Raw genomic sequence first — 16,486 nt, 5'->3', positions numbered from 1 at the left:
AAGGAGTGAATTTAATAGCCGACTGCAATATTGCGCAATATATGCTTCACATGAGACAAAACGCCGGATGCCGGTCATCTGAATTGTCGTCGTTCCAACGGTCTTATCTGCACAAGTATACATTAAATTCGTGGATATGCCATTCGTTGTCATTAAATGATGGTATACGTATGACTGTATTTTAACGTTTACCATGCTTTGTCGGTCCCTAATATGACATGTTAAGTTATATGGTACAAAACCTTGACTGCTGTATAGTCTGCTCGAACAGAATTTAATCAAGTCCGGAACTCAACGCCATCACATAAAGCTTACTTTTATTCTATCTATTCTATCTTGAAGCTACTATTATGTCGAATTTGTTTTGCTCAACAATATCGCTTTCAGAAATCGACCTACCGATTGGCAGCGAGGGTTGGCAACGAAGATTTGGATGGTTGAATTCATTTTTTCCGATTGCGGTAGAAGTGCATTGCAATTGACATACTCTGTAAATTCTCTCCTATGACGAATTTTGCATCATAGTGCGCGTGTATTCGGCGGACTTGTCCCATGCCCATATGCATCACGCGACACGATGACTCAATGCAGGCGGTGGATGAGTGTATTTCCGCCTGTGAAAACAGTTCATTTCTGTACAGATCTACCACTAATTTATTGAACCCCGGTAAATCAGCAATAACATCTAGAAATACGTTGTCTTTGCAGTTTAAAGACTAGCTATCATTCCGTGAATCCGATAATTGTAGCAATTATCATACAGTGTACCACTGTACCTTCACGTATAACCAGTAAACAAGCTGATCAATGATTATTATGATCATGAAAGTCAAATTTCATAATGCAGGACTTGGCGCGAAAGCATGCATGTATGCTTTGAAGCCTGAAGATTGACGAAGCAGTGTCATCAGACGCAGGCCATCCGATACTCCTCTTGAGTCTACTGCTGCAGTGGGTTAGTCATTTTACATGCCAGGTCAAATGTCAGCTAGAGTGCAATGGTTAGAGTTGCATTTAAAACAAATGTGGTTTTAAAACACTTTGTTCAAAACATATTTTCAACTGTGCGTGAAAAAAAATGCCGGGAGTGCCTAGGTTCTGATTTCGTGTGCCATGAGTTTATATTCACCGGAAAAACTACTCATTTAGTTAGTTGATGGTCGACTAACAAACGGTTTTAGTGGTTCTATAGTTCTAGTTGCAGATTTTGAAAATTGACTCGTTCTAGTTCTAGTTGCGGATTATGAAAAGTGAGTAGTTCTAGTTCTAGTTCTAGTTGCGAGTTTTAAAAAGTGAGTAGTCTGTTCCATTTCAAACTCGAAACTCGGTCTTTTGAAACTTTTGAAATGTTGATTCTATTCTGATATTTTCGATAAAATAAAAATTACTGCTTTGCCGATAGGAGAATGAAATCCAGTTCAGTACTGTTATTAACATTTAATGACTCGGGAACCCCTACGTTAGGGCTGCCATACGTCCGGAATTTCCCGGACATGTCCGGAATTTCATTGTTTAAATTGCGTCCGGGAGGAAAAGCTGGAATATGCTTGAATTTCCAGAATTTTGAAGGCTTGAAGGGAGCTGAAAATTCAGTTCAGTACTGTTATTAACATTTAATGACCCGGGAACCCCTACGCCGGAGGTGGGCCATTATTTTTCTGAGAATGAGAAGCAGGAAATACGTTGGCGGACTACGGCAAAAGTTGCACTATATTCTGCGGTGTATTAATTTTTAAAATGATGTAAGTTCTAGTTTTAGTTCTAGTTGCGGATGTTAAAAAGTGAGTAGTTCTTGTTTTAGTTCTAGTTGCGAGTTTCAAAAAGTGATTAGTTCTAGGCCTCTAGTTCTAGTTGTAGATTTTGAAAAGTTGGTAGTTCTAGCTCTAGTTCTATAGTTGCGAGTTTTCAAAATTGTGTACACTGTAAAATATAAACATGGATTTTATCATGGAAATGACATGACTCGCTCCGTCTCATGCTAATTCCATGAAAACACCGACATGGTTTTAAAATCTCATGTTCACATGACAAAAACTTCCATGTTGAGACATGATAAGGCATCCATGTCTAATTGTCTATGGTTATCAAGTAAGAGTATCACGTTGAGCTTCAGTGATATCATCATAATTATCATCATCATCGTCACTGAGAGAGAGGGATAGAGAGAGAGAGAGGAGGGAGAGAAGGAGAGAGAGGAGGAGGGAGAGATAGAGAATAGAGCAGAAAGAAGAGAGGGGGGAAAGAAGGGAAAGAGAGCATAGAGAAAGGAGAGAGAGAGAGAGGGGAGGGGAAGGGAGGAGAGGAGAGAGATAGGGGAGAGAGAGAGAGGGGGGGGGGAGAGATAGGGGAGAGAGAGAGGGAGGAGAGATAGAGAATAGAGCAGAAAGAAGGGAGGGGGAGAAAGAAGGGAAAGGGAGCATAGAGAAAGGAGAGCGAGAGAGACAGAGGGGGAGGGAGAGGGGAGGAGAGAGATAGGGGAGAAAGAGACTTATTCTCGTTTGCACCATTGAGATGCTTTGACGATTGAGATGCGATAACCATGCTATCCCTGAATGCTGAACGTTGAGCCGGATAGCCACGGATACCAGTTTTTTAGTCTTTGGTCTGACATGGCCGGGAATTGAACATATGACCTACCGATCAAGAAGCAGGACGCTTTACCATTTCACGATATCGCTATTACAGCTGAGTGACAAGTAAACATCGTTACATCCTCACAGGATATATTGCAATACACAAACATCGTGATTCAAAAATAGCTACATCATCGCACGCAAACATAGCCGTTCGGTTACGGGGCCATAATGACTCCGGATTATCTGGTTACAAGACCAGTCATGCGTACAGTGTAGCGTTCAATCATAGTGTCCTATATGGTGTCGACACAGGCAAATCTCACGCCTCAGTGAAATTGTATCACGTCACAATTTCCATTTGGCTACAGGCAATATGACGGTCATTTTTGACCGGCTTGCCGAGCATTAAATTTGGTAAAACGGGTATCAATCGAAAGCTGAATCTGCACTGATTACGAAAATATAAATTTTATTCCGCTCGTGTCCCTGGAACTCCCACAATCAGCCTCGAATTTTTCATTGTCATGGAGATTGGCATTGGGACGCAACAATGGTGTCTGGCTCTTTCTCTCTTGAGCTACTCTCTCGTTTCGCCAGACAGCATTGTTACGTCCTGAGCTACTCTCTCGTTTCGCCAGACAGCATTGTTGCGTCCCAATACCATAAGGAACATAAGGAACTGATGTGAATTTGTATTTTACAGATATACATACTGCAGTTGTTTGTAATATTACTCCTGTGATATTTGTGACAATCAAAATGAGGCTGCTGGAGATCATGAACGAGTGATTACAGTGGATCACAGATTTGAGATAGCTGAAACTGTAAGAACTGTATTTCGGAGTAATATCACGGACAGTATATTCAACTTCTATATTACGACGAGGCATTTGCCTCGTATGATCTCTCGGCAATTCAAGATAAAGGAGTAATATGACTAATCTTGACAGACGATGAAAGTAAGTAAATATTACCACAAATAAATTGGTAGGCTACTATACTAGGATTACACTCTTAAGGCATATTGGAAGAGTTGTTTCGGGGTTCCGAAGGACTCTGATTCCAGATATGACCTTGGTTTTTTCAAATTGTCTCTATAGTTCTAATTATTAGCGTAGGGATGGTGTGAACGTGAGGTTCACGTTCGCGTTCTGTGTGTGAACCTCGGAAATTTAGAGGTTCGCGTTCACAACAGAACCTTGGTAGGTTCTGCACTGTGAACCTTTTTCATATATTGCAATTTTCACTTCATTATAACATCATTGGTTAAATTTATTGCATTTCAACTGCGGGCCACTCTATGCATGGCGCTGGCAGCATTAAAAATCAACACTAAACGAGCATGCACCTTGACAATCTCAAAATTTTCTTTTGCTTTGTTACAAAAGTTTGCTCGAATTATCCAGTTTTCTGTTTGTGAATATTTAGTGACTCTCTGCTGTGAGCTTGACCCGCAATCACACAACATCACAAGCGAAATACGTAGTCAGCGAAGGATGCTTATTCAACCAATCAATAAGATTGATATCGTTTTCTGATGTAAAAAATTCGAGAAGGCGTACGGGGTCAATCTTGACTTCATATCTTTACTGCATCATTAAAACCAAATCCGTGCGATTGAGGAGTTGGCTACTGTTGTATAACTTCTTAATGAGGTAATATCGGTAGTAAGTATAGAAACCCATTTTACACTCTGCTCAATATCAACGTAACAATACTCAGACACCGAAATCATTGTCCGGTCTGGCCTAGACCGATAAGCAGGGTTGCCATTGCCATACCGTCCTTATTTCTAAGATCTGTCCTTATTTTGAAAGGCCACGTCTTAGAAAACTCAACTGTCCTTATTTCTAAGAAATGTCCTTATTTTCGACTTGCGTCCTTATTTTGTCTTATTTTCAACCGCTACAGAACTCCGATCGTTTTCCTCTGGTATCTGTGTTGCATAATATTCTAAAATTATGTTTTTCGTCGAGATTTTATGACATCATAAATGAAAGGAACTCTCGTGACGTACACACCACAAGATTTGACTTCTAAGTGGTGAGATAGCTATGGCAGTGAGTGGTGGTATAGCATAGTTTCGTCTGTACCAAGCTACTGCAGCGGACGTATTTTTCGCAGTAAACAGCAGTACCAGGTTCCTGCTGCTTGGTCTACAGTAGAATAAGCTCAAGCTGTGGGGAGGCAGCATATATTGCGTTGTGAAAAAAGGCGCAGTGCAGTCGACACATGTTTAAAAGTAGTAAAGCTATAAATCATTGATAATTTTTTCTAAATTATATTACACTTGCGAATATAGTTTTAGCTACAAATAAGGCTAAATCTGATTAGTTTAAATGAACAGGCGTAAAAACGTTTTTCGTGGCGATTATGAGAGAGTATTCAAAAGTAGGCTATCTAACGAAGCTTGAAGGGCGAGTGTTTCCAACATAGCAATATCTGCAATTGTGACATTAACCTGGAGGTCATAGGAAAGACCACTATTTCAACTCGCATCGATACCCCAAAACGCAAGAAGTGTGTCATGATGATTAATTTGAGCCAGTCGATGAATAATTTTTCCACAAGTCGATCAGCACCAACGACCAGAGACTATAGGGCAGCTGCTCCGGAGGGTACCTGGGCATTCCATACTGTCAAACACCAATAATCATTCCTCACCAACGATTGCACATCGCCATTGTTCAAAGCAATATTCCCCGATTCCAACATTGCAAATAAGTTTTCCTGGGTCAGGACCAAGACTACAAGCATTGTTACTGGAGTTTTTGCTCCATACGCTCAAAAATCATTTTGTCTAACTTGGTTGACCAACGTGATTTTTTTGGGTGGGGGGGGGGGGGGGGACTGACGAAGTGCTGTTTCGGCCCTGAGTAAAGGTAAACAACTTAGACCTGAGCTGTCATGATATCCATGCAGCACTTTCTAAAATCAAGGAGCTGCTCGAGCAGATTGTTTATGGTGAAAAGTATGGAATGTGTAGTACAAGTAAGTATGTACAAAAACGCTTTTTCATGTTAATCTAATTTTTCGACTGTCCTTATTTTTGGGTCCATGCCGATGGCAACCCTGCCGATAAGGGATAAGCGTATATTCCCTGGTAAGTCCTCGTCGAAATTGTTGGCAAAGCGACGAAAGATATTGATTTTATGGGAGTATTGTATCCTTCGATTCCCTCAGTTGATACATTTAGCGACGTTTAAAACACCAATATGTACTTCAGAATTGTTGCATTATGTGGTTTAAGTCGTCGCTAGGTATCGTGTAAATTAATATAGGCTATCACTTCATTGAACAAAAAGGGTTGGAATTAGCAATATGACGTCACGTGACGTCATGCGGTTCACGTTCGTGTTCACACAGAACCTTTTGAAAAGGTTCGCGTTCACACGAACCTGAACCTTTCAGAGGTTCACACCATCCCTATTAGGTTGTGTGTGAACGTGAACGTGAACCTATGACCGTGACGTCCTATTGCTATTTCCTACCCTGCATTACAGTGAAGTGACATAAAAATGTACATTCTAGCGTAGAGTTACCATATTTTGGAAATTTGTAAAGATCACACTTTTTCAAAATTTTCAGACTTGCAATTCCGAAGGAAAATCCTGAAAAATGGTAAATTTTTCCCACTTCGTGGTCGGTTGACTAAAAAAGGTAAACTTTCCGGCTCAACTCCTGAAATACAGTTTTTCTTCCACATTATCCGTCTTAGGCTTAGCTCCCGAAATAACCGCCTGAGCGTTACTTCAGAGCTGATTTACTGTATCTCAGTCGAATTTTGCCCTATATGTAACCAAAATTCTCAAAAAGAGGACATTTGGGCGTCCTCCGAGGACAATTTCAAAAAATTTAAAAAAGGCGACAAATCCTCTTAAAAGAGGACGTATGGTAACCCTACGCTAGCGATGACTCAGGCTACATTATGCCACAATGATGAAGTGCATGCTGACTTGCAAGGGAATATAAGCTTGCGCCTTACCGGTCCACGCCAGACCGGACAATGTATTCCGTGTCTGACTAATGCTACATTGATATTGAGCAGAGTGTAAAACGGGTTTCCATACTTTCAACTTTCTATCCGGGACGTGTATGGCGAAACCGGGTTTTAAAAGTCAACTCCAAATGGGAAAGACTGTTTATATATTGGGCAAGCGAAATGCAAATACGCCATCCTATTAATCAAGCATCCTGACATTCGTGTGTATTACACGTTATTCCGAGAACATCATTGTGTAAATTGGAATCATATCAATATTGACTAGCTCCGCTTTGATACCGACCATGACATTCGAAATTTCGGAATGTCATGATCTCATTGATCCAGTTCTCAACAGTGAGACTCCATGAGACAAGGTATTCATGTGCTACTTTGTGTTGCCGGATCATTCTAAATCAAACAACTCGGTCTTTTCCAAGTTCGCGATGTCACAGCCAGATATGCAAGTCGGGTTGATATCAGCGATGGAAAATAATCCGGGCTTAAATCGGATAGGATCAACCGTGTATTTTCCGCATTCTCCCACAACTATAGTTTTATCACAGAAGTTTATGTTGAAATAGTGATTGTGATATCATGCAGCACTGCCAAACTCTAATTTGGTTTTTGTAGAATGAGAGGCACAGGTTTCTGGAGATTTCTGCTAAGACAATGGTATATACGCTTATTCAGTGCTTTCCAACCTGTGGGAGGGTGCGCACTTATTTGGACGAAAAAAAATGTAGTGCGGATGAGTGCGGACGAAAATTGTGAATATTTTTTTCAAATATTTTTTACACAGAATAATTCTAAAAGTGACTCCCCAATTTTTGTCGTTGCGATGTATTTGTAGAAACTTGTTTGACTAGCGACCTTTCGCTATGTACCATTTACAATAACTTTGTCTCGCACTGGCACTAGCCGTAGTGAATTAGTATTTGCGCACAATTATTATTACGTAACCAAAAGTCTGGTTCGAAAACGGGTGTAGTGGTAGGCATATACCCTGAGTCAGCACGTCTGAGCCTACAACACACATGAAAAATGACGTAACATCGACTTTCAGCTTTCTTTCTTTCAACAATCATCATAATTTCGTAATAATGGTTCGAATGGCACGAGGCATGAGGATAATAGTACCTTCATCATAGACCAGGGGTCGGGAACCTTTTTCGACTAAAGAACCATATTGACCCAATATTTCCAAATGTAACTCTTAAAGAGCCGTACATGTCAATCAACTGTTACGTCACAATTGAAAATTCGTGACGTATTGGTAGCACTAATATATGGGATTCGTAGTGTGCGCCATATTTTTCTGCCCTCGTGCGTAGGTGGTCACTATAGCAGTACATACCCACTGCAGGGTGTGATGCGTCAGCAGAGGTGGTCAAAGTAGTCACCGTCGCTACTCAAGTAGAAGTAGAAGTAGTGCCTGAATTTCTACTCAAGTAGAAGTAGGAGTGTTGGATCACAAGTAAGTAAGTAAGTAGGTATTCTACGCTTATTTTTGCCTACAAAACTGAAAACTGTCAAGTAGAAGTAGAAGTAGTCTGAAATCATAACTACTTAAAAAGTAGTGTGAGTCGGAAAAATCTACTTCAAGTACTTCAAAAAGTAGAAGTACTTCGTTACTGACCACCTCTGTGCGTCAGTGATGTGGGGTTATATAGGGAAGGCAAGTGAGGCAGTGCCTCACATGTCGTTAGGGATGAGCGAATGAAAATGTAAAACTTTCAATGATTATTGGTATTTTTATCGATGTTTATGAATGATTCGATTTTATTCATTTCTATTCCCAAAATCACGGAATTTTCATATTTATTGTTGTTCGAAAATAAAGCGAAAAAGGAGGGTTAGGGCACAGATGAGGCACAGACGGGCCACGCCTCACCTGTGATAGCACAACTCATCGTAAATACCTTAGAATTTATCACCACTGATATTAATATTAAAATGAAATTGGTGCGCTGATCCGAAAATCCAAACAGTGATCGACTTCTAAAGTATTCGGCGTAACATAACGCTATGAACACCTTTACGGCGGTTCTGGCAAGCTGGCAAGACGTTACCAATCAAGAACTTGGATAGCAATGGCGATGTTTTTAATTTTAATTTGTAATTGTTAATGTCACTTCCAAGGAGTTTATTTAACGGCGTTGATCAGGAAGACAGTGCGTATCTGAAAACTGCATTGTCCTACCAGCGTCGCCATGTCAAGATATCAATCAAGGTATCGTGCAATCCAGGATTTCGAGGCGCGCTGTAGCGGGTAGATCGAATTCGCCAGTGGTGTTAGTCGCCGGCGTGACAGTAACTTAAATTTGAGGATTTTGAAAAGGGGGGACGAACCCCTAACCCTGGTTACACCACTGTCTTGACCTCTCAAATACATGTTTATGCTGCCACGAGAATAATTATTCGGGCCAATAAGCGAGGCACGCTGAAAAGTCGTCGCCACGATATCTATATTGATGATGAAAATGTGCCGACCGTTGTATTACGCAAATTGATTTGAATTCATGATAAGATTTGTCCGACGTTGGTTCACTGAAAAACACCATCAGATACCGTTGGTATGCTTTAATGTAGGGGTGTGCAACATGCGCGTGCGGGAGTACGAAACACGGATATTTCGAGACCAACCCTTTCCGCACTGGTAAACATGTAAACGTGAAGCTTTGGCCAACATACGGCTGGTCAGAGTGCGGTGCCAAAAGGATTGGAGACGATAAACTCTTGGCCAAAATTGACTCTGGTTGGTTGGCTGAAACCTTCGATCTTGATATGTACGTCCGTCGAAATGATCCGCGCCGACTAGTCCACTCCTTGCAATCTGAGTAGACAAATGCAACACAGATGTTTCCCATAACTCAAGAATCAAGTTCATCGACGTGCATGTTAAAATACAGCGATTGTGTTATTATCAAGCAGCCACCTAAGTTGACCTAAGTTGCAATTATCTCTATCATCTTCAAGATTTCATCATTTAGTTCAGCTTCAATTCTTTATGATGACAATTCAATTTCGTTACGACAGAAGTCCAGTGGCCCGCCATTCGACTTTTGTCTGTCCGCAAACGCTATACTCTCAGTTTTTAGGTCGCTCATTGCGATTTAAAATTCGGAAATTGATCAATTCCCGTTAAATGATTGCTATCATTACTCATGGTGTCGAGTTTTCTGTGTCTAGCATTTCCGTCGCATATATTTGAGTAAATTCCTTCACCAACAGACTTGTTGCGGAGCATGAAGCAGAAGCGTTGGGGACATTAGCGGCGAAACTTCACTTTAATCCGTCTAAAAGGCATTTGTTAATTTGTTAATGCGCTCACGATGTGAAAGCGAAACACGCTGCAACGAAGGATTCATTTCAATATATGGGCCCGAACAACAAGCCGCCTCTAATAGATTACATCTGAACTGGCCTAGCGTGGGTCGGTGAATTTTCGCAAAATAGGGAAGGAAATGCGCTCCGTGTTCGGTAACACACCTATTTGTGAAAACATTTTCTCAGGTATCAATTGAGGAAAAATTGGATGCCTGCTTACGCCCGTCGACCACCGAAATTGAGGAAGACACTGTCCCAAGCACGAGCATGAGCAGCAATTCGTGGTCCATATATTTCCTATAATCAGTGACCACCAAGAAGTATACTTTGACTACATACGCAGCCGGGCATAGAATGGTATGGTATGCAACGGAAAATTTCCATATTTTTCCATATCCGCTTCACTGGTTTCATTTCCATACCATATATTTATAATTTTCGACAACCATTTTCGATAACATTCATCCATACCATATTTGATACATTTTCCACACTTTCTCAGTTGCAGGATATCTCAGATAATTTATTTTTGATGTGTGGAAATTCTCTAGCGCTTAGATTCTATTTTTTTGGATGGAATTATCCATTTTACAACCATTGATGGATGGATCACTTCCATTCCCAATTTTTGTCATATGTCAGCGATGTAGGTTGCTTAATCACTGATCATCGTTGCACAACTAATAAAGTCTTCAAAAATATCTCGGACCAGGGTGGAAGAGTCTGAGTCGAAATTTGTGATTTGAGCAGAGACCCGTCAGTTAACTATACACTTACTGAGGTATGCAATTGATTTGACAAATCGAAAGTGTCTTTTTTCTTGCTTCTGGCGAAACGGATAAAGTATGGGTGCATGGAAACAAATTTCCATGCCATACTTGTAAATTGTAAATATAGCCTACATACCATACCATACTTGAACATATTCCACACCGATATTTCGTTTCGTTTCATAGCATACCATACCATCATATGTCCTGATATACCGGGCCATATAAAACATTTAATCGGTTAGGGCACCAAACTACGGCGTTTTAAGTATTGCAGCTTTCCGCTCTGCGGCCCACGACTCTTCTTACCCTTCAACGCGCCCCACCGTCATGCTCGTAATTTTGAACCACCATGTAACGTGGTACTGAATTGTAATATGGCTCGATTTATTCAGTGGTATTTCCTATAATGTCACGTATCAAATACTAGTTTTTCTTGCTTTAATCCAGCGGTTCTGAATCAGCGGTCCATGAACCCCTTGAAAGTACCAAGCACTAAAGCAGGTGGTACGAGATGCAGTTATGCTAGTTTAGCCCCCAAACTATTTCTCAAATCGACATATAGTAATAGAGTCCTTTGGGGAGGATTTATACAACTCGAACATTTTATTCGCACTATACGCGCGATTTCGTGTCAAAATAATTGCAGCTTTCAATTTATGTACCGTCCATTCCGACAAAATAATAGTAGGCTAATAATAAAAATAAAACATAAGTTACAGTACTGAGAGTCTAGCCTTCTTCGAAATTATGAGAGAATGGTCGCTTGACCCTGTTGGGGTGCTTTAGTCACGGACTCACGGGCAGGGTTGTAACCAAGTCACAAGGTTCCGAGTCACAAGTCAATCTCACTTTTATAGTCTTGACTCGAATCAAGTAGAGTCATTTTCAATTCACCACCGAGTCGAGTCCGAGTCCAAGTCAGCTAGTAGAGGGTCGAGTCCGAGTCATAGTGTTTTGACTCGAGTCCGAGTCCAAATCATTATTTTCACTGTTGAGTTTTCAGTTGAATCTGATTCAACCCACTATTTTAACTCTGCTCGAGTGATATAGAATGGCTCGCATTCATAATGTAGTAATTGTCCTTGGTCTTAACAGTTACTGGCTCCTAAGTACCCGGACTGATAGACGAAATACCAATAATGTGGTAACTTTACGATTCTTCGAAGTTACAACGAAATATCTGTCTTGGCCGTCCGAGTCACATGACTTGGTTCGAGCCATGCAGAATGACTCGAGTACAAGTCGATTCAATAAAAAAGTGAGGCTAGTCGAATCATTTTACGCATTTGAAAAATGACCCGAGTCGAGTCGAGTCATAAAAAAATCAGACTCGAGTCATTACAACATTGGTCACGGGATGTGAAACCTGATGGTGCGGAACAATCAGACACTGTCATTTCGGTGCCGGCCGTAAATTTCACCCCAGTGCGAGCGGTGTGAGTTGCCAAAGAGATCGGCGATAAAATCTTTGCTCCAAAAACTTGACTTGATCTGTCGCGGCGTGAGATACATCTTCAGTCGCAACATATTTATTGCAGAGCAGACTTGGACAGCTAGATAATTATAGTAGTCTGCTTATACCAATTAGAGTGAAATGTCGGTTATCTAATTCTAATCTAATTTATGAAATCTGTCTCTTCTCTAATTCTTCTCTAATTCTATCTAACTCTAATTCCAATCTAATTCGTGAAATCTCCCTTTGCTCTAATAGCAATCCTAATCTAATTTGTGAAATGTTTTTTATGCAATTCTAATCTAATTTCAGATTTTCCTGCAACTGCTTAGGAGAACTGTAGTGTGAAACGGTCCAAGATTGCTGTTGTACAGACATTGGTATTCTCATGCTCACCATATTGAACTTTACGATTTGACATTAACGGAGCTTGATGCAATGTCCGCAAGTTTTCGTGAATTCAGTAATTCTAACCTAACTTGGAAAAGCTGAAAATTTTCCGTTTGTCCAAGTCTGTTGTAGAGAAACAAGCAGATAATCTGTTCTAACAGCAGCAAGTAGCATCTAGCGTAGACAACAGAGGTAAATTGACAGCAGGGACTAGTGATCACATAAACACAGTTATATGATACGTACTAAAAAGCAGTCAAACAATCATTAGCCTAATCAAAAAATGAGAGAAATAGAAATACTAAATGAGAGTTCACAGGTCACAAGTAGGGCAAGTTTTTGCAACTTTTGCAACTTTTTTTTACAACTTCTGGCAGCTTCCTAAATACTCAGAAGTTATGTAGTATGGTATTTTAAGCGGTTCGGAGGTATCTTATATTGCAACATTTTGCAACTTCTCGTCATTTTTTCATGCAACTTTTTCGATTTTTCATGCAACTTTTTGTAACTCTTTACGATTTTTCATGCGACTTTTTGCAGGCACTTTCGATTTTGTACGCAAATAACTTTTCGCTGGAAATATTTGGCATTATCTGCAAATATGTCGCTTGATTATTTCACTGTCTTTAAATTTGAGGTCCTTTCTGATTCGACGTACATTTAGCCTATAGACGGCCTAAAATTACATTTTCACTGGGTCAATTTTTTCAGACTATTGATTTTGTTGAAGACGCCAACATTGAGCCCCAAACAGTCCTGTTCCTGCAATCTGGGCCCTTCGTTACAAATGCGATCTTTGGATTAAAATAATTCGCCCTGTGATGAAATGTGAATTTAATATATATCGTGCGTCTCAGGACATATATTATTTTACCTTGGTCAGGTACGTGTGAGCAATACCAATAACATTTGAATAGCGACAATCTTTACCGGACGTCATGAAATAACACAATGCTTCAATAAAGTAATTCATTCCAATGGACCCGCTCCGTGCTACCCCGTGAGAATCTAACGCATGAACACGAGTTTTACGATAAATGTAATAACTATGTGTGCTAAATTTTCAAGTACACCACTGCCAGCAGCATGTATCGGTAAATCTGATCACGGGGCGTGACAGATGATAACAAATTAATAGTAATATATGCAAGTATACCATTATTATTGACAGATTATTGATTAAAAATATTTGCAAAATTTTGACAATTCGCCCGATTAAGGCAAAGAAGATGTGTCAGGCCGATGGAAATGAATAGATGTCTTGCATTAGTTAATTGTGGACCCGGCTCCCCCAGAAGTTGCGTTGAAAATCCCACCTAAGAACATGGTAATGCAACGGCCTGACAAAGTGTTGTTCCGTTCCTGGATGCAGGGGTACAGGAAAGTTTCAGGAGCGCTCAAGGGGTACGAGTGCTAAAACAGTTAAGAAACACACCTTTAATCGGATTCTAAAATCAACAATTGACTTCAGATTCAGGTCCAAATTCACGGGTCTCTCCCAAATCTGGGCGGAATCAGGGTGACCTGGGTCGGAATCTATAAGTTTTAGCAGAATTGGAGTTATCAACTCGATATCAGACTTTCAATACAATATTGATCGTCCTCCGAGGTCGTTATTACGCCATGTATATCGGTCATGGGTCAGTAGGAGTATAAATTTGCACAAGAGTAGATATTGACTGGCATATTGTCGCACATCTATTCTTGGGAACCAGCTCCCATTGGCTCCCGGCAACGAAATAAGTGATTCATAATTATATTTGTTCTTTTGCTTTTGGTATTATCAGCAACAATACTCGGCAAAGAGACCTTGATAAGAACAGTCTCTCTCCAAATATACTGTTCGATATTTGCCGTTGTGGCTGCATACTTGTATTTGCTAATAATGCATCGTGACGGAAACTTATTCTGGTAATTTACGAGCATGTATTTATAGGTATGCAAACGTTATATCAGACTAAAGGGGAAAGGCGTGATCTAACAGGCCACGTGCAACTAAATGAGACGGTATGCTACATGTAGGGTTGCATTTAAAACAAACGGTGTTTTAAAACCCTTTGTTTAAAACATGTTTTAAACAGTGTTTTAAACAAATGCCTTTTTGAGAAAAACAAAATTGTGTTTTTTTCAAACGTTGTTTAATTATGCCATAATTGTGTAAATACGACCGAAAAAACATGTAGTAAGAGCCTACGGACGATTCGCACCCACCCAAAATAGTCGACATATACGACGTGGGGTGGCTGGAACCCTGTTGTTGATTTTCAGGCCTAATATTTTTCCGAAGATTGGTTGAACTTTGAACCCAATCAAAATTTAAACTCGATCACAATTTTGTGCTGCAAAGTAGTTTCATTCGACAAGGTTGCACGTCAAAGGCTGCAGCTATACGATGATTGATTGATTGTTTGGTTTGCAAGTAGCTACAGTGTTTATCAAGGATTTTATGAGAGAACGCTACATATATGTATAGATATAATATAATTGTGGGTGCATTAGCCCATTTAGTGCACACGTCAACAAATATCATTAATGCGCAGCGAAATCGGTTCGTCATTTTACAAACGGAATAATAGGCTTCCATAAATGATATAGATATGATATATGATACAGATATGGTAGGGTTACCATCAGAGTTGGATCAATTGTAATTTGTAATTGAGCTGAATGTAATTAATTACATTTTTTCATGTAATTGCAATTGTAATTGTAATTGAAGCATTTCTATTTTGTGTAATTGTAATTGTAATTTGATAAAAATTTTCATCAATTACAATTTCAATTACATTGTTATGGAAACCTGACAATCACAACATAAAATAATCAATCAATCAATCATCTATTCGTCACACCAGTGAAAATCCGGTACGGACGACGAGGGGCCGCAAGGCGTATCCGGTCAATACCGAGGATGCTATTACCGAGATAGACAAAACCGAGAATGGACATTTCCAAGAATGGACAATACCGAGAATGGACATTACCGAGAATGGACACCACCGAGAATGGACATTACCGAGAATGCAATATATGCAATGCAGGCATGTTATGTATATGAACAGGTCGTGTGTGTGCATCACGGCGTTGCCACATTCGGTATAGATTCTCAGGTATAAATTTATCGACAATATCCGTCCCAATAAGCTGGATTCTTGACATTGGCCATTCTCGGTAATGTCCATTCTCGGTAATGTCCGTTCTCGGTAATGTCCATTCTCGGTAATGTCCATTCTCAGTAATGTCCATTCTCGGTAATAGCATTCTCGGTAATGTCCATCTCGGTAATAGCATTCTCGGTAATAGTATGTAACCGCCGCAAGGCCTTATGGCGTTAGTACACAGTCGCCACCAGTGATAATTAGCCTATTTACATCGGTGTTTTATGCGTGCCGCGTTATAAGTTATAACTAGATAATTCAGCCATGCTAAACTGTTTCCCATACTTCAGTAGCAACAGAAAACTTTGCGAATTACAATATAGGCTAAACCAGTGGTTCTCAAACTGGGGGGAGTGTCCCCCTTGGGCGGCGTGAAAGCATCTGAAGGGGGGGGGGTGCTTCACAACCTTTTTGTCGTCGCAGACCCCCTTTGAACCGTCACGGACTCCCGCGAAACCCCTCAAGTTTCAGGCAAAATTTAGCTCAATTATCGTGCAACCACCATCTGTCTTGTGCAAATACTAATTGTATGCTAGTGCTAAACATCAACAAGATGACCTTTTCTCTAAATAACAGCATACAATATGCAGAAACAGGGCAGAATTTTACTATTTCAAAGCGATTTCTGCATCTGTATTACTTAGGCTTACCATACGTCCTCTCTTACCTCTCCTCTTTGTCCTCTGTTTTGACTTTTTTGAGAGTGTCCTCGGAGGACGCCCTTTTGTCTTCTTTTTTGAGATTTTGTCCTCTTTTTTGAAAATTTAGGTCAGATTTAGAGCAAATTGCGAGTGATATGCCGCAAATTAGCACAGAAGTGACGC

Source organism: Botryllus schlosseri, chromosome 11 (assembly GCF_051294905.1).
Source record: "Botryllus schlosseri isolate E-star chromosome 11, Bs_hap1, whole genome shotgun sequence".
In the NCBI taxonomy this organism is placed as follows: domain Eukaryota; kingdom Metazoa; phylum Chordata; class Ascidiacea; order Stolidobranchia; family Styelidae; genus Botryllus; species Botryllus schlosseri.
The sequence above is the reverse complement of the archived record's forward strand: the minus strand, read 5'-3'. Positions refer to the sequence as shown.